This window comes from Mustela nivalis (genome assembly GCF_964662115.1).
Source record: "Mustela nivalis genome assembly, chromosome: 13".
Classification (NCBI taxonomy): Eukaryota; Metazoa; Chordata; class Mammalia; order Carnivora; family Mustelidae; genus Mustela; species Mustela nivalis.
Window position 1 is genome coordinate 42711561 of NC_139032.1, and position 24429 is coordinate 42735989.

General features: G+C 37.5%; 1 protein-coding gene across 12 annotated transcripts in view; it reads right to left on the reverse strand.

The window, feature by feature from the left end:
* The window catches only part of BNC2 (basonuclin zinc finger protein 2), a 423723-nt gene that overhangs the window by 185961 nt on the left and 213333 nt on the right, over window positions 1–24429 (reverse strand). The window contains exon 1 of one of the 12 annotated variants that reach the window (XM_082695073.1): window positions 6793–7069. The exons of 10 other annotated variants lie outside the window; for them this stretch is intronic. The gene's annotated coding sequence lies outside the window, so the exon portion shown is untranslated. Of the gene's footprint in view, window positions 1–2274; window positions 2455–6792; window positions 7070–24429 lie in introns of those variants that run through there. One more of the 12 variants, XM_082695072.1, reaches the window with a different exon arrangement.

Below are 24429 nucleotides of genomic sequence, written 5' to 3' on the forward strand. Positions count from 1 at the left end.
TTAAACCCTCTGCCTTCGGTTATGGTCATGATCCCAGGGTCCTGGGACTGAGCCCCGCATCAGGCCCTCTGCTCAGCAGGGAGCCTGCTTCCCTCTCTCTCTGTCTCTCTGCCTACTTGTGATCTCTGTCTGTCAAATAAATAAATAAATAATCTTTTAAAAAAATATTATACTACTAACATGGCAACAAATTTGAGTCACCAAAATTCTTAACTTTGTAAAAGTGAAGCAATGCAAAAAATGCTATCTTAAAAAGGTAGATCAACTGCGGCCGCAGCAAGAGGGAAAGAGAATAATTACAAAATTTGAAAGGGAGGGGTGGCTTTCATGGGGGGACAAAAGAAGAATCATGAAACCAAATGTCCCAGTTAAAATATTCACAGGAAAATTACTATTACACCATCAGTGCTCTTTCCAAGAATCTGAGAAGAAAAGAGAGGGACAGGAGAATATTCAACCCCAACACAATACTTCAGGAAAACAGGAATAGTTTTCTTAAAAAGAAATAAGAAAGGCCTCCTGGAACACCAATCTCCCTGTGATTGCAGGGTGAAAACTATAACATAAAAATCCAGTCTATAAGTGCCAGAGGAAAAGAAACTTTCCACAAATAAGAAAATAAAAATAAACCTTCAGTTAAAATAATATATTACACACTGATGTAAACTGAAATGCTCTTGTCCATGGGTTGAGCTTATGAAACCCTTAAACATGAGCATGTAACACTAACAAACTATTTGACATTATTATTTGGGTTCAAAGACTCCCTTTCTCTAAATGTTTATAGCACCATACCAGTTATTTCAACGGAGTTGACACAATGAATTTCAAATGATCTAATACTTTTGACTTACCAGCGGATTAGCACATGATTACTCTGAGTAAAAGGATTATTATTATTGCTGCTCTAAGATATTAACACTTTCTGTAACACGCTCTAAGGACGACGCTGTATAGATCACCAAAAAATGTGTCAAAATACATGGGTGAGAGGGGATTTTTAAAAAGGAAGGTGATAAGTGTTCTCTTTTAGGTTTTCTTGCTTAAAATAAGGTGGGCCTCCCAATGGTAGAAGCAGCATTTTTGCATGACGTTTTCAGTTGTATACAAGTTCCAAATAAGTAAGTCCAGTACTCAGTGCACTTCAGAAATTAAACCACGTGTTGCCTTCTTCCCATGAAGATCAGGCTCCAAACAAAAACCCCCACTTTGTAATAGACAACTAATTCTCCTGTAATGAATGACAGAACATAGCATTAATGTACTTAACAAGACAGAGCTAAATTCAATGAAGCTTGACGCCATTTATATGAAAAAGGGTTACATTTGTAGACAGAGCCAAAGGGAGAGAGGATAATTCTGAATTAAACAGCACAGCTTCTGCCCTGGAAATAAAGATCACAGCTAAAAGAGGACCCTGAAAACTGGCAGCAGCAAACAAAGCCAAATACCACCATATTAAATCCTAACTCTTCCTGATGAAAAGGTAATAGCTAAAGGACTTTCCTTAGACCCTCTATTGCCATTTCTTTATAGCCTAATTCCTGGTCCATTAGAAACATGCCCCTTCTCTACAAAACTCCATGATATTGCAATGCAGCTGGCCCGTAACACTGTCACGGAAAAAATCAGGTAATTCAAATGATGTCGTACTATCTACTGAATCCTGTGGATATGTCAAACCAAAAGTAAGGCAGGTGACGAAAAGTGAGTATGCTGAACAGATTAAGTTTAGGTGGCTCTTTTGAGGGTTTTAGTGTTACAGTCACCCTTGTTCTAACAAAAACTTTCGGAGAAGTCCTATAGACACACGTTGTTGTGGAAGTTGTGTATGGATATGTGCGGCCCATCACAACAAAAGATTTTTTTTAAAAGCCTACCAATGATATCATGCCAACTCTCTTGTTTTCAGTGTAAGTTCAGAAAACGGATTTTAAAGCAGAAAATGGATTAAAAACATAGGATGTGAACGATGCCAATCAAGCCCTTATATTCTGAAAATACTTTATCAATTACTGTAAGTAGACCAGAGGGTATTTTAACTCCTCTAGCAGGTTTACAGTAAGAACACTGACCTAAACAGCACACTCTGTGCATCTGGTGATGGGACTGCTTCTGGAGGATGTTCTTACACACATCGAGGTAATACCACTGGAACTGCTATACCTTGAGGCAGGGAAGCCTCTGCCTTCCTCGTCTCTCCCCCATCCACAGTGTTATCTGGTTCTGCTGTTGTCACAGAGCCAGGGAATGAAGCTCTTCCAGAAAACTTACCCAAGATCAAACTGTGCCTGGTGACAGCAGTGTCCAGGCCATAAGTAATGTTCAAAGGATTCAACAACGCCTGTGACTGATCATTCTCTTTCCCTTGCCATCACCTGCTGATTTTGTCCAGGTGTTTTATGGCTATCTTGAGGATCTGGAGAACAGACAGAGGGAAGACTTTGCCAATTTCTTTTGTCTGGGATTGTGAATTCCTTACACAGATGGCGGACAGCCTCAGCTCGGGGCAGCGCCAGGCTACGCTGCCTTCAACCTCCAAAGGGAGAAACAGAGGGAGACATTATCTTCTCCCACAACACTGCCTGTAACATGTCTGTGGTTAGCAAACTGAGATAGCATGGCTTCATAGGGGGTGAAGTGAAGAAGTAAGAAAGTCAACAAACAACTTGAAAATATTTACCTGTTTGGCATATCACTAAGCATTTATTTACCAAGGAATCAAAACCGCTGATGAAAAAGAGGATTCCTGAACAAATGTGCTTCTATCAAAGACTTCTTACCCCAAGTTTCAGTTACTTTTTCAATTATATGTCAAAGACACCAGCTCGCCTAAATTAACGAAAATAGTGACTTTAAAAATCCAAGTCAGTCCTTTTGAGCTATTATACTGCTGTGCTGCAAAGAAAATTGGACTGGGTTTATCTACACCTATGATCTCTAGTATAGTAACCACCAGCCATATGTGGACACTAAGCACATGACGTGGCTAGTCCAAATTGAGATGTGCTCTAAATGTAAAACAGACACTGGATTTCGAACAATATGAAAAGATGAATGTAAAATGTCTTGATAAGTATTCATAATAATTACATATGTCTATATGCACTACACATGGACATGATAGTTTTTGATACACTGGGTTAAATAATATATACTATTAAAATCAAGCTCACCTGGGACGCCTGGGTGGCTCAGTTGGTTAAGCAGCTGCCTTCGGCTCAGGTCATGATCCCAGCGTCCTGAGATTGAGTCCCACATCGGGCTCCTTGCTCAGCAGGGAGCCTGCTTCTCCCTCTGCCTCTGCCTGCCATTCTGTCTGCCTGTGCTCGCTCTCTCCCCCCTCTCTGATAAATAAATAAAATCTTTGAAAGAAAAAAAAAAATCAAGCTCACCTGTTTCTTTTTACTTTTGTAATGTGGCTACTAGAAAATTTAAAATTGTATGTAAAGTATTGGGTGGTGCTCGTCTAGACCCCAGGACTCTTGTCCTTTTCAGTCTATTATTGGTTATTTGACCATGGTCTTCTTTCTTAGCCTTCTGAGCCTCCACATTTTCAGATGAGAGGGAAGGAAATAAAGGTTACAGATTCAAAATTTTAAAGCTCCAAAATTTATAAAATTTTATTTACTTATTTTTCAGACTTCCATTTCTAAAGCCCAGGTCCATTTTCATTTGGGCCTGCTCTAAAGACGCAATGAAGGGGCGCCTGGGTGGCTCAGTGGGTTAAGCCGCTGCCTTCGGCTCAGGTCCTGGGATCAAGTCCCACATCGGGCTCTCTGCTCAGCAGGCAGCCTGCTTCCTCCTCTCTCTCTCTCTCTCTGCCTGCCTCTCCAACTACTTGTGATTTCTCTCTGTCAAATAAATAAATAAATCTTTAAAAAAAAAATAAAGACGCAATGAAGAACATGTAATAGGAAAGGGTTTTATTCATTATTTAATTAATTTAAGAACATACAGCTCATTCTGGTGATTTTTTTTTTTTTTTAAGATTTCTTTATAGGGTGCCTACGTGGCTCAGTCGGTTAAGTGCCTAAGTCTTGATGTTACCTCAGGTCACGATCTGAGGGTCCTGGGATCAAGCCCCATGCTGGGTCTGAGCTCAGCACAGAGTCTGTTTATCCATCTCCCTCTGCCCCCTCCCCTGCTCTCTCTCGTTCAAATAAATAAATCTTTGTTTTATAAATAAATAAATAAATCTAATCTTATTTGAGAGAGAGGGAGAGAGAACCAGGTAAGGGGCGGGGGGAGGGGGGGAGAAACTTATGAGAGGCTCAATCTCACAATCCTGAGATCAAGACTGAGCCTAAACCAAGATTTGGATGCCCTAGTGACAGCAGCACCTAGGTGCCCAACCCTCTGGTCATTTTTTTTTAACTAAAGTTTTTTAGAATGATTTGCATAATATTTTTAATGTCTGCAAACTTATTAATAGTGAGTACCATAGTGACTAATAACTCAGATGATATATAAAGTAAAAAATATCTATGTCCTGGATAGATATGGATTTATAAAGGAATGAACTGAGCTACTTGTTCTGTGAGTTCAGATTCATCTGGTAAGAGGGCTACCAAAGCAGATATCCCCTAAAAAACCTCAGAAAAGCTTTAGTAGTTTCTCTAACTAAATCCTAGGAGGTATACCTTAAATTACAAGGTGTGGCTGATCCCTCTTGGAGGTACAATTTTTGAAGCAATAGCTGCACAGATCTCATCAGTTATTACTAACTTTGTGATAATTCATGAAACACCTCCTCACACAGTTCTTGGGTGGCCAGGCTCCGAGGAAGGATATTTTTAGGAGCTTGTTGCTTCCACGACTTGTATTAAGTGTTGCTGTTATGTGACTTAAACAGGGCTAAGGATGAAGAATCTAAAACACAATTTCAGGCAACAATTTAAATCCTCAATTACACACTATTATTTCTCTGCTATTAAGGCATGATGAACAACTTCATTCTCTAAGTTCCTTGATAGGAATAAACATTTCATTTTACAGGTTATGTTGAGAATCTGAATCAGTACACTGCCTGAATCAGAGAAAGGAAATGGAAAGCAGGAGGAGGAGATTAAATGTAGGACAGAAAATCAGTATCTGTTTAATACATGCATTTTTACCAAAATGATGGTGAAACTAAACCCCACATCCTGGCTCACTGAGAGCCTTGTTGGAGTATGTTATTGTGTATTTAAAACATGCCTGCACACACACACACCCCTCACTTATCGATATATTCCAGTAAACACCACAGAAGTAGTCAAGTCTGCCATAAGAAACTGAAAGTGTAACATACAGGAGTCATGAGTTACAACTAGAGAGAGACAGAGAGAAAGAGAGAGAGAGAATATTGTACCAGATTGAGTTATTTCCTGGCGTAATGAGTTTAAAATCTAACACATAGTTAGCAAAAGAGAGCTATCAGTGAATTCTGTTACATTCTATGTATCTGATGGGAGGAAAGCACAAAATGTGGAAATTTTTTCCAGGAATGAAAGATCAAAGTAAACAGCTCGGGCAGATAGGTGCAAATGAAAAGTTAGTATGGTGTGGCCAAAGCTTAGGAGTCTGCAGAGAAAACTGTCTGAATGGTTTAAGCAACCACACTCTGTAAAGCATTTCAATAGACCATTTTTAAATTTTCAACATTATAAGCTAACTGTAGAGCTGATTTCAAAAATATATAAATAAAACTTTGACTGCAAATAAACTTGTATGTTAAAAAAAAAACATTAAATTACTTGATTTTACAATTATTCCTAATGCTTAACAGATAAATACTAAAGTGAGGGTGAATTAATTCATAGCTGCTCTTTTCTTGGCTAATACCAGCTGTATGTGGGCCATAATGCGAATGGTTCTTACCAAAAGCCTTTGAGAAAATCAAAGTAAAGCCCATTTTGAGCTCTACCACTAGTATACAAGATGAAAAGCATTTGGTGAAAAGCAAAGCAAGAAACAGGGAAGGACATCATCTTAGAAAATGATTTACAGGGTCTTCTTGTACCTTTGTTTAATGTTTCTTAAAACAAATAACAAGACTTGCTTAAATGTTAAACTTGGAAACCACAGGATTTCTTTTTTTGTTTGTTTGTTTTTAAAGATTATTTATTTGTCAGAGAGAGAGAGAGTGTGAGCAAGCACAATCAGGGGGAGCAGCAGGTGGAGGGAGAAGCAGGATCCCTGCTGAGGAAGAAGCCTATGTGGGGTATTAATCCCAGGACCCTGGGATTAAGACTTGAGCTGAAGGCAGACACTTAACTGAATGAGCCACTGAGGTGTCCCAACCACATGATTTCAAGAGATCATTTCATTCAGTAGTACATTTTATTTGCCTAGCTGACACCTTCTTGATAAACCAAATATCTTTTTAAAATACTTTAAAATACTAATTAAAACTCTTTACTGCCATGTTAAAAAAATCTTACTTCTTTGCAGCCAAGAAGCTTCCAGAAACCACTAAAACATTCTTGCCCTTGAAATGTTTGAGAATGGTCTCTTCACATTATTATAAATCCAGATGAAGAACTCATATTAATGGGCATACAGTGAATGTTCAGTAGCATGTGGGTTCATACAACAGCGATATGAAAACCAAAACCCACCTTTACTTGTACTTGTCTGACATAGACCCGTAAAACTACTTGACCATACCAAACCTTCTATGGCTTATACAGAGTTATATAAATGCTCACTATGACGAGATATACCTGTAATTTTAAAGGGGAGTCAAGAAAAAGTGCTCACGCAACATAAAAGTTAATTTTACATTAGTATCATTAATATTATACTCACAGTGTAACAGCCAAATAAACCTTGTGCTTTAAAAACAAATCAGGTCACTCGAGCTGCCTGCTGCATTCTGCTAAGAAAGCAAAACCCACCATGCATGCATGGCTAGTGTTGACACTCGTTCTCAATGACTTTTATTGTCTCTGGTCAGCTTTTAAATCTTCCTTTTCCATATCTTCAATCAGAATCCCTGCCTTGTAGAAAGCTCCATTCGTGGCATTAAACACCCATAAAGAATTTAAGAAATGGTACCAAATAGAAGTTACACTTTTTTAAAGTCAGGGTTATTTCCCCTAGTTCATTTGGGTAGGTTAAGTTTTTTTCTTTAAATCCCCAAAAAATATTTCTTTAAAGAATGGTCTTTGTGTGGCTGAAATCAGAATGCACACAAGATAGTTTTTCAAGGCCGGCAAGCACTTCCTAACCAAATCCCCCACTTCCTTTGCTAGCTAAACATAACTGCTTTAAATGTGTACATCCTTTAAAAAGTTAGAAGGGAGCACCTCTCCTGTAATAGCAGACAGCTGGGAAGCCAATTGGTATAGTCCGCGTGCACATTTTAGAAAGCAGCTCTTTAGCATTCAATAACTAAGTGGTAATTGGGCACAGAAACATAAACTGTCAAACTGAATCAAAACCTCTTTGCTTTTCAGAGTATTATTTGTAAGATTATACTAGAATTAAATTTGAACATGCAGCCACCCTATGCATTCAGTCAAATTATAAAACAGGGGGAAAAAATTGCTGTGCTTTCTTTGGATAAAATTAATGTCAGCTTTGTGTCCTTAAACCAGACCCGATCGGGAAATGAAATATGTTTAGTCCTGAAATAGTTGTGGTAATTCAATCCCTGCACTCTCCTTATTTTCTTGATGACAAAGAAAAACTCCCAACTGGCAGGGCCACCTGCACTGATTACTCCTCCATCCACACCCACAGAATATGAAAATGAGCCAATGATCATTAACCTTAATTTCTTCTAACATAAACCTCGGCTCTTTTTCAGTCTTGCTACTCAGGGAACTCCCCTGAGATAGAGAAAAGGGGCTAGGGGGGAGGGGTGGAAATAAGGAAATAGGGAGTGAAAGCTCAGAGCAAAGGGGGTGGAAAGCAAATGAAAAATGGAATCTACTGGCTTTTAAAAAACTGCACAGCTGGCTTATTAAACTTCATACAGCAAAGATGTTACAAAGATAAAGAGATTCTGAGGTATCACCACTCTCCAGATAGTGGAATACACTCCTGTCCAACCCTCTCCTTCTGAGCAAACAATGAGAAAGGATGCTTCCTCTCCGCCCCCTCACTCCTCCACCCAGACATGACTATAGAAAGAGAACAAGCAATAAAAGATAGGTCTGGACAGCAGGAATGCAGGTGTGGCTGTAAGATCTCCAGGATGAGGACCAAAGGGCCTCAACAGCCAGGGGAGAGATTTCCAAGGTGAGCACTTCAAATACAGTGTTGAATGCATCACACCTTCTGGTCATTCCCATTCGAGTATCACCAACTGGAATCATTTTAATTCAAGCTGCGTGGGGCTAGATCCCACTGGCATTACATCATCTTCTAATGGATGAGGAGCTAGTTGGGGCCCTAAAAAGAAACACAACCAGGAGGGGAACAGGAAAATTTCAGAAATAACAGTCTCTTTTGCACAGATGTGTATACTGAAAATTATCTTGTTATGTTTGCCTACAGACCTAAGCAGATTGCCCAAGATTGTAAGACCATGAAAATGAAGAACATATCAACATACCAATGTACACAACTACACATAACCCTCAGTGAAGCATTCAGGAAGCTGGAAGCAAAACAAACTTTAGAAATCATTACATTGCTAAGTGAAAGCAAAAAGTCTTAAAAACGTGCTTTTTTTCCATTAGAAATATTGAAGGCAAAGGCAAGTAAATGCTTAGAGAACATAACAAAAGGGAACTGTATTACCTGGAAGTGTGTGACAAGATGTTTGCTGTCTACCCAACATAGCGAGAGAGAGAACAACTGTGATCACACACTTATCTCCTCATTACTTCAGATTCAAATCAAGTAGCAGCCATGAGGAGGGGAGAGGCACAGAGTCAGGAAAAACAAACAAAAACAAAAACCTGGACACAATCTGGTTCTGGATTCCGCCACACAATTTAAGCTAAAACCTGGCTCTAGGTTGGCCAGGGTTCACCGTCCCCTTGCTTCCCCTCCCACCACAAGAGGCAAGCGCCCATACACACCCTTCCTTCTGTTTTTCTCTCTCCTTCATCCTCCCACCCGCCCTCAGGCTGTCAAAGGTCAATGGTCCTCTCTGGAAGGGGACAGAGTATGGAAGTATCTGGTGCCATGAGTCATCTTAATAGATACTCCAGCGACTGTCTGTGACCCAGCAGTGAGCCGGGATGGCAGGGCTTTTAATAAAGCAGCACTTTTGCACACTCACAGCCCGGTTAATTTAATACCTGCCGCTTGTTTACCAAACAGCGCGGGCATGTCTCCGTGTCGATAACTTCCCAGTGACAGTGAGGCGACTGAATCTGGGCACAGAACAGATGCACCTTTTTACGCTCTGTTAAACCGTGTCACAGACTACAGCCCCTGAGTGCATTCCTTTATTTATGCTGCAGCCAGTTGAGCTAATTGTCAGAGACAGACCTGGTTCTAATTCTGCAGAGTCCAGCAACTGCAGAAGTCTATGTGCTGAAGCTGAATGGTGCAGAACTCTTTAAAAGAGCTGAAACACAAAGTCAGAGGGTAGAGGCATACTCTGACAATATTTTACCTAGAGAGACTTTCCAAAATGTCACAGATCAGAATAATGGGTTTCTAAGGGTGGGGACAAAGAAAAAGCGTCCCTGGCTCTTAAATGAAGTAGAGGAAAGCACATGTTAAGAAAACACCTATGCAAAGAGAACACAACAGAGCAAAGATGCATTCATTTTTCTGATGCTGGCTTAGGACTGTGCAGTTGTAATATATTCACAAGCTTAAAAACTACATGATCACAGGCCAACACTCAACACACAACTCACACCAACAGTCATGCACGATACCAGGACTGACCATCTCAGATACCATGATGCAAGCCCATTAATGACACCAACATTACGAGAAAGACGAGTCCTCATTCATCCAGCCATACAACTTCAGTCTGTTTGGTTGTGTGTAGACAAAGGAACTCCCATTTATTGTTCTCCTCACACCCTGTAGTATTAGAAATGTTTCCTATTAGCTGTAATACCATACTCATATTTTATCAGTAGCAAGAGTTCACTCCAGTTAAAGTTCTTCACCCGTCATGGGCATTTTTCAGCAAATTAATGTCTTTTACTTGCATGACTTCTCTTCCTATTATAATTTGGGGTTTAAACGGATCATAATACTTTACAGAAAAGAAAAAGAGAAAAAGAGTTCAGTGTTGATAATTTTTACTACTTATGACTAAATGACCTCAACTGAGGGATAAAAAATTAAGTCATTTGTCTTATGAGGTACAGAGGACATTTTATGGCGTACAATTTAGCTAATAATGGGTTGGGGCCAATCCTTAACAAGTCACATGTTTCCATTGTCCCTTCACCCCCTGCTTATGTTTTTACCACATCCTAACAAAAACATGACCAGAACTGGTGAAAAACATACGGTTCCAACTAATGAATCACATACTTTCCCGCAAGTACAGTAAGTACTACCAGCTGTGTGACAGTCTTGCTCTGGCAGTGGGACCAGCGTAGAACAAGCCGGCCCGTCAGAAAGCAGCTGTATTGAAAAACCACAAGCAATAGAAGTGTGTCTGCCTTCTCAGAGCGGCTTTGTCTCTGTTCTGTGTCTCTGCTCTGTCCCCACAACGTGCCAGCCATCTTGTGCGGAAAAAGTTTCAAAAAATTTTAGAGGTAGAGACAAAATCTACAAATCCAAAAAAACTTAAAGTTTTTAGGAAGTACTGTCACTGTGTCCTGTGGAATGCCACGAGAAATTTAAAAAAAAATACACTTTTCTCCCACATCCATCCTCTACTGTGCATCTCTTGGGACTCGCCTGGAGACTAAAGAGCGTGCATCTCCGTGTATCTAAAGGGAGACAGGAGGCAGGAGGAGGAACAGCAAGAGATCCATCTACTTACAGACAGGCTGATGAATGCACATGAACACACACACACACACACACACGCACACTCAGAACAATTCGCAGATTATCAACTTATGCCACAAGCTACTACAAAAATTCAAACCTGCCGTTTCTACAACAATAAGCTTCATTTGCAACCACAGAGCATTCTGAAAAAATTCCCTGGCAAGCCCCAGATATTTTTACACAAATGAACTTTTCCTTTCTGTGAAACAACATTCAAATGGATAAACATTACTGTGAAAGGGAAAGAAAGTCCAGCAGTATTCATTTAGAAATGTAAGTGTAAGTGGTAGGATTTTTTAACCTTTATAGTGTGTGAAGGCAATATCTAATAAACTTTTACCAACATTATCAAGTGATCAGTAGCTTTATGTAGCGCACAAGGACCATTTCAGTCTTGCTCTGAGAAAAAGAAATACCTAGAGTTGTCATTCCTGGCTTTTCCAAAGTTTCAGTCAGGAAAAAAGTGGTGTTTTTATTTTTATTTTTATTTTTGGGGGGGGGGGGCAAGTGTTTTAAATGCAGGGCAATCACACATAAGGACTAAAATGATGGTATGCTTTTAATGTTTGCCTTTTATCAATTAATTTAGCCAAACAAATTATTCTAAGCTTATATTATAAAGATGCTTCATCCAGTAAAACCTACTATGAAAGTCATATTAACACATCTTTTCTTTCTGTTTATGATGCAGTTCTATGAATAACTTTTGTTTTTATTGAAGCTATCATCAATGAAATACTTAAATAATGATCAGAAGATTCACTGCATTAATAGTGAAAACCTGGGCCCGTGAAAGGGTTTAAATACCCTCTGTGTGAATTTTGCTGTGCCTGTGTTTAGGGGACTTCAGGGATGGGATGGACAAGGGTAAGTGCTCAGGCTGAGTCTAGAAGTAACACGGATTCATATGGTTAGATCAAGCTAGACAAAAGTATTGAAAGCACCATACAATATTGGGGAAAGAGCAAACATGGACATATACTAAAGCATGAAGAATAAGACTTTTCAGATATTCACTAAAATGTGGATTTGAAAAACAGTACACTGATAAAGAAATAAGGCATAGTTTTAAAAATGACTAGTTTATAGCACTCTTACTTCATATTAAATCTAATGAAGAATGCTAGTCTAAGAAGGAAACAACCCAAAACTGATTATGAAATTACATAATGAAATCTATCAAGAAAGAACTAATATAGTTGAGCCAAACATGATAAAATTACTCTAAAACCATTAAACTCATAGTAATTAATTTCATGATACAGAGAGATAATTACAATATATTGATAATCAAAAAGCAGCTTATTAAACAGTTACGTTTTAAAATGAATGCAAGAAAAAGGACAAATTACCCTGAAATGATTAACACCTATGTGGACAGAACTACTGGCAATGGTTTCATTGTTGTTAAACTCCATTTTCTAAATTTCATTTATTTAGCATATATAAATTACATGTAAAAATAATAAGTTTAGAGGCTTTATTTCTAGAGTGATAAATCTGATGATTAAGAAATCAAATAACTAGACTTCTGGTCCTCATAGTAGTTCTACTTCAAGACTATGTACTAAAAAATGTGTGAAGTTTTTCTTAAAAAAAAATGGGTTTCTTAGGGTACCTGGGTGGCTTATTCGGGTAAAGGTCTGCTTTTGGCTCAGGTCATGATCCCAGGATCCTACGACTGAGCCCCACATCAAGCTCCCTGCTTAGCCGGGAGCCTGCTCCTCTCTCTTCTCACTCATACTCTGCTGCTCTCTCTCTCAAATAAATAAAATCTTTTTTTAAATTGTGTTTCTTTGAATAATTATTTAAAACCTACATTTATCATATGTATGTATGTATATTCTTCGTTAAATCTAAAGACAAGTAGTAGGGACACCTGGGTGGCTTCGCTGATTAGGCATCTGGCTCTTGATTTCGGCTCAGGTCATAATGTCCAGGTCATGGTGTCAAGCCCCATATCTGGCTCCCCATTCAGCAGGGAATCGGCTTCTCTCCCTTTCTCTCTGCCCCTCCCCACACCCACTTGTGCATGCTCTCTCGCTCTCTCTCTTTCTCTCTCTAAAATAAACCTTTAAAAAAATAAAGACAAGTACTATATTTACTATGTCCTCCAGCCTCAATTTCACAAAAGTACATTTTCATAATTTGAGCTACACACTAGCCTTTGTTAATTCAAACTTCAAAAATTAACAAACCAGAGATCTTAATCTTTACCTTTCTAATTAAAATAATACCTTTAAATAGCACTTCTAATTACCAGAGCACTCCCATAAAGTGAAAGCCCATGTCCACCACTGAAACACCATTCCTTCAACCGCAAACACAGCAAGCTGCCTTGCAGAACCCAATCCAGGGTCCCTGGTAGTACGATACTATAATAGGGTCAATGCAACAGAGCAAATCTAATATGCTAATATGCTAATCCAGGTTGCAATATGGCAGAAATAACTAGATTAACAACCATACTCTTATAATACAGAACTTAGTATCACACCCAGAAATCGGGAGGATTTATTGTTAAGGAAATATTCAAACTTTTTCATTCTATGATTTCTGAGAGTGCTGGTATGGACTCTATTGGCAAATATTTATTAACCAATTACCATGGCCTAGCATTGAGTCTGTGTTCAGGTTTGAACAAATATAAAGAGAGGGAATTACAAGCTTTTGATATTAATGATTTTGATGTGCTGTCTAGGTGTTTAGAAATCCACAGAGAACATTCCAGAGAAATAGAGAAAAGGCACTAGCTCATCTGAGGCTTTGAAAAACTTCAATGGGGGCACCTGGGTGGCTCAGTGGGTTAAAGCCTTTGCCTTCAGCTCAGGACATCATCCCAGGGTCCTGGGATCAAGCCCCACATTGGGCTCTCTGCTTGGCGGGAGCCTGCTTCCCCCTCTCTCTCTCTCTGCCTGCCTCTCTGCCTACTTGTGATCTCTGTCCGTCAAATAAATAAATAAAATCTTTTTAAAAAATTAAAATTAAAAAAATTTTTTTAAAAAGAGAGTAAGACTTCCGGAAAAAAGGACAACTTTTTGGTAGGATGAGGCATAGGGAAGAAGGTGGTCAACATGGGAGAATGCTCAATGATGGGAAACACCACCAAATCAGCAGACAACTACAAGCTGGTCTGTGCTGCTAGGGCATGAAGAGACAAGAGCAAATCTGGAGAAGAAGGAGACAGGGTCTACTCACAGAGTATCCCAACTGTCCTTTTAAAGACCTTCTCCCATGAGAACTGTTCAAGATCCACAGCTCCATTATCCACAAGAGTGGGGACTATCCATGTCACCAGGGTTGGCGGGGGGGGGGTGGGGCATGGGAACTATGACCAACCAACTAATTGCTCCTTTCTTTTAACTTCCGTTTCATTTTAAAAAAGCACTCACTGGGGACAAGTGGGAGGCTCAGTTGGTTAAGTGTCTGCCTTCGGCTCAGGTCATGATCCTGGAGTCCTGGGATCAAGTCCCACGTTGGGCTCCCTGATCAGTGGGGAGTCTGCTTCTCCCTCTGACCCTCTTGCACACTCTCTCAATAAATAAATAAAATCTTAAAATAAAAAAAAAAAAAGCACTCATTGAACACCTACATGCCAGGTACTGTTTCAGGCACTGAGAACTTGGAATAAATAGTCCTCCTCCTTGATACTCAATGAGCTCACTTCTGTGGATCTCTCATTAGCTAATAATTTCTTTAAAAGCATATTCAAAAGTCTGGCATGGCCCTCTATGTCTTTTGAAACATGAAAGCAAAGAAAGACTAAGATAAAAAGAATCTGCATAGGTAAAAGCACAATGGTCCCAAATCATTTTAAGGGTCACATTCTGCCAGAAAGATGGAATCATAATTAAAGAGAACAATTAGTCAAGATATTGCTAATTGCAGATATTAGCATATTGGACAACCAAACCTTAGGAAAATTATTCTCTTCATAGGGTAATAGGTACAGCCAATTCATATAAGCCACATCACAGACAGTGCACACTCAGGTCTAGACTAAACCTTTGTTAACCCATTATATTGGGGATGGGTTGCCGTATCTTTGGCTGACATGATCCCAAGGACCACTTTCATGCATTTAATTCATAAGATAACAGAAAAAGAAAAACATTGTGATGCAAATTCTGACACCAGTCAAATTTTAGCACCAACATTTATGCACATGTCTATACCCTATAAAAGCCACTTTCTCAATAATTCCTAATGCAATACCCTTGGGGAAAACAATATAATCGAGTTTTATAGGAGGGCAGATTTCTTAATACCAGCTGGTAATATTTGGGCCCTGAAGCATGCGAACTGATCATATTAAAATCCAGATACTAGCTATTATATCTAAAATTGTTGCTTCATTCATATTTAGCATGAAGAGGAGTCTATCTAAAGCAGGCTCTATTTAATACAATGTGGTTTTAATTGGAGTCTGTTTTAGATGAGCCACCTGTATTTTATCTTTTTAAAATTATCCATAATTTTCTGCACAATTTGCCTCTGCAACATAACGAATAGCAGTTAGTTATAGATTATTGCCATTGTTTAGATGTCTAAGAAGAGAAGGCAAAACTCTCTATTTACTGAAACACAACGGCCCCACACCAAAGAACAAAAGTAGGAAACTAGTGCTCTGCCCTGTTCTAGCACAGGGATGAACAAAGGTATGTATATGGAATTATTCTTGAGTCTTAACTAGAAAGATACCAAATAAAAGCCCTATTATTCTTGCTTCATTATGGCTACCCTGAAGCCTAGTGCTACAGCAACTAAAATCTCACTTTCTTTTCTATTCAAGAAGAGCCTCCTTCTCTTTTCAAGCACTTTTAACTCTGGATAGTCCACTGCCATCAACCACCTCAATAACTTTTTATAGTGCTATAGCTCTACTTTGAACTTATTCTTTCTTAAGTATATTCATGGTTTGTTCCCAACTAAAACCATTCAAAAGCTTTATATCAAGTCACTATTTTCTAGTTTTTATCTGCCTCATAATTATTCAAATTTTCTGAAATATGGAATATCACAGTATCATCATCTTAATGATTCTAATACGGATCCAAATAAATAGCAGTTTGCAAACTAAAGGGTATTTGTGTGATGCCTGTAACAAGAACCACATAACAAAGAAAACACCTAAAATACACCTTTCAAAGAAGATTATTTAACTTGTAAAACAAAAACATACCCCAAAGTCAATAGCCAAAGTCAATTTCAATCAAACACATTAAAACTGCTTTTCAGGGGCACCTGAGTGGCTCAGTAGGTTGAGCATCTACCTTTGGCTCAGGTCATGATCTCAGGGTCCTGGGACTAAGTCAGGCATCAGACTCCCTATTCAGTGGGGAGCCTACGCCTCCCTCCCCCTCTGCCTACTTCTTCCCCTGCTTGTGTCTTGTGTCAGCTCTCTCTGCCAAGTAAGTAAAAAAAACCTGCTTTCCATCACATGCTAACCTTGGGCCTGCTATGGGCTATTCAGCAGGAATAAAGTGTCACCATCCACTTCAATGTGCTACCAGTTTTTTCTCTTTTTGCTTACCCGCTAACAGAGATGATTCCTAATTAGTATTTCTCTCCCCTAAACAGTTTGTTTCACAACAGGACTCTACTTACCTTGTCTTTTGACAGAACTATTTAAATAAATTATATCTTCCAATTCCGATGTATCTACTGTGCTCATTCAATGGGCTTAAGTGCACTACAGAAACAGTACCTTTCTCTTTTGCAAATGTCAATGGTGTTTTCTCCAATATATCCATTTCATTACTATTAAGTTCTGGCCTTGCTTTGCCTTCTCACCTGCTTAAAACATTTTTAGGGGTACCACTGACTCCTATTATCGTTCCCAATTTCTCCAAATACAATGTTATAATTAGTCACATGAAACCTATCTGCCTAGTGATAAACTAAATTTAATTGTTATGTTAAGTACAGTATACTTAAAAATCTAATCTCAGAATTATTGTCACTCAATTACCAAAATTATCTTATAAATAGACTTTCAAATATGTCATTCTTAAACATCAAAGTCAGAGCCCAGATATCTGCCTCCAGGAGTGGTATGCACTACAGTAAGAGGAAAAAACCCACCAAACTAAAAAAGGTTTTTTCCTTTTAATCCAACTCAGTAACACCAGCAATTTCCTTCCATATTCCATTATGGGAGTTGGAATTCAATGACACTTGATAGAATCTATTATTAACGTGGTTGGTATAAATTACATATAGCATACCCTCTGTTTTGTATAAATTATATAGAATACCCCATATAGAAACCATATTTTGATATTAATCAATGTTAATGACAAACCCTATATCTGAAGTTATTTGTAGCAGTTTTTCTGCTCTCGTATTTTGCTGCACTACTTCCACAATTTGTCTATGAAACCAAGGCTCTTAAATTTTCTCACTATGGTTAAAAAGGGATTAATTTTGTCCCATGTTGTATTAGTTACAAGATAACTGAGCTCCTTGAAAGACAATATCATAAATTATCTTGATCCAGAAATTATTTTGAACATTGGTAGGTAATAACTCTTGCATAAGCATCCTTATTTGTGGACATTACTAATTAATTTTTATTTACTTTACAATCTTGTATCTTTTTTTGCCCTTTGGTCTCTGTCATGTAAAATTTGTTAGCCAATGTGCCACAAGCTATAACTAGTTATATTTAGTATTTTATAATACCTTTAAGTACTTTGATAAAAGCAAGGATTTTTCTGTTTTTGTAAGCGCAGTCTTTATGTTACAATGTTATGAGAATTTACAATTTCAGTGAGAAGTCAAAAAAATTAGTAATTAGGTCAGTCTGAATAAATACTGCAGATTTTTGTGTGTACATGCAAGATATAATTTGAAGTTACATATATCAAAATGGAAGGACAATTCTATTGCATGGATTTTTTAGACAACTCTTATTAGAGACTCCAACAAGCTAAATGTATTTTTGGACAAAATCTTATAATAAACTCAATAGATAAGTCATAGAACTTCTTTAGATATGGTGCCTTCGTGCCATTATCATTTTTTTTGTTTTTTTAAGATTTTATTTATTTGTTTGATAACAAGAGAGCACAAGCAAGGTGTGGGGAGGGGGGTGCAGAGGGAGAAGGAGAAGCAGACTCCCAGTAGAGCAGGGACCAGGACCCTGGGATCATGACCTGAGCCAAAGGCCGAAACTTAACCAACTGAGTCACCCAGATGACCCCATTATCTAGTTTGTATGTATGTATGTATTTAAAGATGTTATTTATTTGATAGAGAGACACAGCAGGAGAGGGAACATAAGCAAGAGGAGTGCGAGAGGAAGAAGCAGGCTTCCAGCTGATCAGGGAGCTTGATGTGGGGCTGGATCCCAGGGTCCTGGGCTCCTGATCTGAGTCAAATACAGACGTTTAATGACGAAGCCACCCAGGTGCCCTCCCCACCATTATCTAGTTTTTAAAAAGGGTTTTGTCAAAACAGAGGAGAAAGAAAAGTTGCCTATTTGAAAGATCACTAAGAAAACTGCATACACTCCACATGAAAAGGGTAAGGGGTCCGTGGAAGGCAAGAAAAAGAATAAAAGGACTCCCAGCAAGTAAGAACAGGAATATATTATGAAGGGCTTTTGTTTGTTTGTTTTCTAATGTTGAGAGACTGGGAGTAATTTAAACTTAAGATAAAAGGATACTCAAATTTTGTACAAAGGAAATGGCAAAAATAATCTTAGGAATGTTCTCTGGACTATTCTAGAATATTAGAACATGGTGAACATGTTAGGAAAAGTGAGCCAACACACCCAAACACTAAATTAAAGTTTGAAATCATATTGGCATACTGTTCATAAAAATCATAATGCTGCAGGGAAAAAATTCTAATACCAAAAAAAAAAAAAAAAAAGTCTGACCAGCTGTAGTTTATTGTGCAGGAAGGTGCATGTTTTTAAGGAAAGCCTTCTTTTTTCTCATGTCTAATATATATGTCTATACACCATGAAGCACAGCTAAAAGAGGAATACAGAATACAGCAACAGATTCCAAATCCAAAGAACACCCCAAAAATATCTGAGGTGCAGTGATAAATTTCAGGGTTACTCTGCCTTTTTTTTCTTTCTTTCTAAATTCTTTAGCCCAGCTACTGGAATCCTGTATCTCACTTAGCAGATCCTCACAACAAGACAAACAGGTGGGATGTTATTTGAAGCCATGTCTCTTCTTTAATTAGTAAATGAGGGAGTGTTGATGAAAAATCTGGATACAATTTTAAATCATTTGTTCTATAATTATTCTATGATTTAAAAAAAAAAAAAAGAGCTCAAGTACTCTTTCCTAGCTAATGGGAAAACAGGTTAAGGAACCTTAGGAATAAATCCTGCTGTGGTATAAGACAACTGAGATTTTTTTTTTCTTTTTGCTCTCTGTGTAGGGGAAAATTTTTTCTCCATTTTTTAAATCATATCTTTATGGCTTTCATTAGGCACATGAAGGCTACAGAATTAATTTTGTGTTCAGAATTACCCAATACAAAGCCCTATATAAGAACTTACGGAAAATGATGCAAAGGAATGGGGTTAAGGTGCTTAGTGGACAAGCAAACTTTAAAGGGGAAATGCTCCTTAGTGTTCATGAGATTCAGATCTGAAGTACTAAGCTGAAGTTATACAAGATATTGTGAGAGATTCAAGCAGGCTCTCCTAGAGTGTAAACATTGCAGGTCAAGCTGTGGTGTTCACCTGACATCAAAGCCATCTATCCAGAACATGCTGGGACAAGCCTCCACCAGGGAAGACCTGCCTGTGTCAAAAGGATGGCTTTAGCCCCCCCGCCAAATAACCCAAAGTGTGATTTACCTTACAACAGTACATAATAAATGTGGGCTTTATCACCCTAATTCCAACTGTTCAAAGTCATAACTAAACTTCTATGGCTGCCCCAAATGTGTGTGTGTGTGTGTGTGTGTGTGTGTGTGTGTGTGTGTGTAGTAGCTAATATAAATAATAACTTAAAAAATGCAGCAGCCCCATGTGTTTCATGTAAACACAATGAAGTGTTTAATACACCCACAGAGTGGAACAGGCCTCACCTATGTGAGGAGAGCTTACTAGCTACTAGAAATTTTAAATATACCAACAATTTAAATATACCAATGAACAAGATTAAAAGAAGAAAGGAAATAGTCATCTGTTGCATAAAAGGTGTACAACATATATCAGGCAAGGTAAAAAAAAAATATACCAATTCAAAATGTTAAGAATACTGTGGTATAATTTACACACAGTCAAATACGTAAATCTTAAGTGTCTGGCAAAAATACACTTTGGAGGAAACACACAAAAATCAGAGACAATTTTTTCCTCACTTTGATTTTTATACTGAGGTGTGGCTGATAACAAAACCACTGGGACATTAAAGCACTATAATTAGCAGTGGTGACTCCAAGCAGGATTGGATCCACCTCCCAAATTTTAAATGATTGCTTCAAGCTAAATTTCTGGGAATTTCTTTGGTCTGGTAATCAGTCTGGGAGTCTTGTAGGAACAAGCTTTCTCGTGATATTTCCACTGCCTCGTGGTTTCTGGCAAGGTTGAGCCGTCTACAGAAACAAGATTTTCTAAGAGTGTCTTGTTATTTCCATTTCCTATCTCAAATGAAACCAAGTGTGTGTGAACCAAAATGTTAAAAATACACACATATGTAAACTTTTCATCCTCAAGGTTGTTTCTAAATCTAGTCAAATGAAATTCATCAACAGTGCTTCTGGAAGATTCAAGGCAGAGCTAGCTGTACTAGTTATTGGATAAAACAGAAAACTTCTAAGAAGTGAACTGAGTAACTTTCTATTTTTAAAAATGTAAGCTATTCTCATAACCATGCCAGCATTAAGAATGTTTAAGACAGAAGACATAGTAATATACCAAGCACCCCAAAGTCGTAAGACTGCACGGACCCTTCCAAAACATGATTCTTCAGATTCGGATTTTTATCTGCACTCCTTTAGTGACCTATGTTTCTAATTACATTTAAACTTTTATAATATAGCATGCACTGTTAAGCAATGTGCCATATTCCACTCATAAAAGTGTATTCCCAGAAAAAGATGCCCTTAAAAAAACAGAATTCACTTTCTCATTGATTAAAATACGCCAAGCAGATAATAATAAAATCTGAAGGGAATGGCGAGTATAATTTTTTAATATTTCCTTTTCCATTTATTTTAAATAAATACAACTCAGTCTTTTTCTAAATGCCCACAAAAATTGCCTCACCTAAAACCACTGGGTAGGATTTATGATTCTTGACCAGAAATTTGGTATCTAAACACAATGATAATATAAATTTCAAAAGTTAAATATAATAATTAGACATTAATCATGGCTATGATAGCAATGTAACTTCAGGGTAATGACTCTGTTATTATTATTGATCTGACTATACAAGATATTTAGAAATTGTGAGGTTTAAGGAACTCTCATAAAGAGGAAAAAGTACAAAGGGATGTTATGTCATGTGGTTATTTTCCCTGAAAGAAACTCTTCCTCATTGCTGACTTAAAAACTTTTTAGATATGAAAAGATAAAAAGCCTATTTTTATAAAAACAGAAGTTAATAAAGTATTCTGGGATAACACTTCAGAAGATATTTTATCAAAAAATTTTAGTTCAAATAACAGAAATGAGAATTCAGATTCATGGAAATGCTATCATTGGCCTCAATTAAGTATGTGAGCAAGTCATGGCCATTTTATTCTAATATTAAATTTTGGTATTAGCTTACTAATTACTAACATCTAGAAAAGAAAAAAGCTCACTGTTTAACCTATTTAACTTTTGTAGGCATAGGTCTAACATACATTTCAGTAATGATTTCAAGTTGTAACTTCAAAAGAATTACAACCTCAATGCACCACTGTTGAATGCTATCACTGTATTTATTCTCTTTTTATTATCTTTATCCGTTGGTGTGGTGTTTCTTATTTAACATTGTAGCAAAACTTCTTATTTTCTTAGGACAACAACGAAAACAAACCTTACAACATCACAGTTAAAGGCAGCAGGGGAAAAACCCTCCAAAGTAGATTACATTTTGCCCGTATTTGTGACAGTTTGAGGAGTTTTGTTTTGCTTTTAAAGACCAACTTTATTTTTATAGATATATGAACTCATTTCCACTATGCTGCTTTTAATGGCTGTAAATTAAAAGCAGCAATATAAAAATCTTCATAAAAACTAGAGATCAGTGAAGTATTTGATACACTTCTGTTCTTAATCTTGCCAAACTACATTACTGGTTAAGAAAATTAACCAAAAGAAGAATGCTAAGTCAACAGACTCAGACTACAAAATCCAAGAGGAAGGGCTGCATATTAAGGAAGTGCAGTGGTGAGATTAGATTAAATCGGGAAACCAAATATTCAAAGATAGATGAATCTTCTTTTCCTTCTCTCTCCACAACCCTCACCCCCACAACACCCAAGCTATAGCTATCAGTCCCAACACATTTTCTAATCAGACTATCTAAACACATTGTATTACACACAGATACATGAGAGTTCATTTTATTTTGAGACCTTTACATGTTTGACAGAACCCTTTCATGTTAGAAAACGGCAATTATTAACTACTAATTTCCAACTAAATTTTCATTTACAGGTTAATCGTTTCCTCAGAAAGCTGAGAATCCCTTGTTCTTATTATGTGCTTAACATTTCAAATTAAACAACCCCATTAAGAGGTCATTCTATCAGGCTAGCCAACTTGTGGAAAACACCAAGTTTACGCAAGAAACGGTGAGGACTGGCTTGCTGTGAATCATGAACCTGATGAGTGTATTCTAAAAGATTTTAATACCTCTGTAGCCCTTCCAGAAGATCCCAACAGAAGGCATCAAATATGTGAACTTTAGCTTATAGCATAATCCTCTAGTTCATGAAAAGTCCAAACCAGACATCAGAACGCCTGGAATCAAGACTTGGATATGTCCCTTAACTATGAATTTTAGGAGCTTTGTTCTTACAATAAAACTAGAACTATCATCCTGTTTTTTAGAAAGGTGTTATGAGGACTCAAGGAGCAGTAAGTTTAAGGCTCTAGAGAAAGCTAAGATACTATGAGTTTGAGCATTTACAGATGTACCAGGATGTGAGTACAGGAAATTAGAAGCTCAGAGGAAGAACTAGAAATGCTCATGGAGAAACACAAGAACTGCTGGATAAAGTAACTACTGGAAAAGTACAAAGAATGAATGCTATGGTCTGTATTGTAGAAGTCAATTTACCATAAATATTAATTCCCTAACAAGTTCACTATTTACTTTTTTTTAAGCTTTGCTTTTTAATTCAAATATACATACACAATCATACTACATATAGAATTTAAGTATTTTTTCAAAATACTTCAGATTGCAAATCATTAAAAAAAATCAGTGAGATGATTAAAATAAAACCTCCAAGGAGATCTTAAATTATGGAAGAAAGGTACTGGTCACACGGGTGAGAAATCTCTTCTTCCTTCTAGAAATGCTCCCTTCCCCACAACTGGGAAACTTAAAAGTCCACACTCAATAATTTGCTAAGGCACTGTCCCAGATAATCTAAAGTAAATCATCATTACTATAATGAAACTGCTTAACTGTCCCAATTTGTTGCCTTTATTTAATTTCCAGGTTTTTTAGTCTAACTACTAAAAAGTTTGTCATCACTAAAAATTTCTATATTAAGAAAGTATTGGGGCTCCTGGGTGGCTCAATTTTAAAGTGTCTGCCTTCGGGCCAGGTCATGATCCCAGGGTCCTGGGATCAAGCCCCACATCAGGCTCCCTGCTCAGCAGGAAGTCTACTTCTCCCTCTCCCACTCCCCCTGCTTGTGTTCCCTCTCTCACTGTGTCTCTCTCTGTCAAATAAAAAAAAAAAAAAAAAAAAAAAAAATCTTTTTTTTTTTTAAAGTATTAAGATACAAGTTAAATAATTTATTGGACTAAAGATGCCTATTATCATGTTAGTGCCTAAAATCAACGAGTCTCTAGCTGATATTTCTGAAACTTCTATTATACAGTAATTGTAATCCACATAAATGCTACACTTCAATGGAGGTATAAAGATTAAATGAAGTAATGTGTATATAAACATATAACCATCTTAAATTCTTCTCTGGAGCAAGCCAAGAAATAGTAAGAATACTACTTAAGGCGGTGTTATTTAATAGAAGGGCCATTTTCCTGTTCACTGTTAAAATTTAAGTCACCAACTAATGTCTACCAACTTAATGGTTAAAGATTTGTTCTCCACAATAAGCAAACACCCAATGCAGCAAGTTACTAAGCAACATTTATCATCTGATTTCTACCTCCTCATCATAGTTAAGACTTACTGTCATGTTCATAAGCCAAAATAAACAGTTACACTGCTTCTAAAACACTCATCTTACATGTTACTAAAATATTACCTCGCCAACATGCTCTTTGCACTTCCCTATCCTCAACTTGAAATTATATTTAATACAAGTTTTAGTTTCTTACTTTGAAACTTTAAAATGCGTGCATAAGGA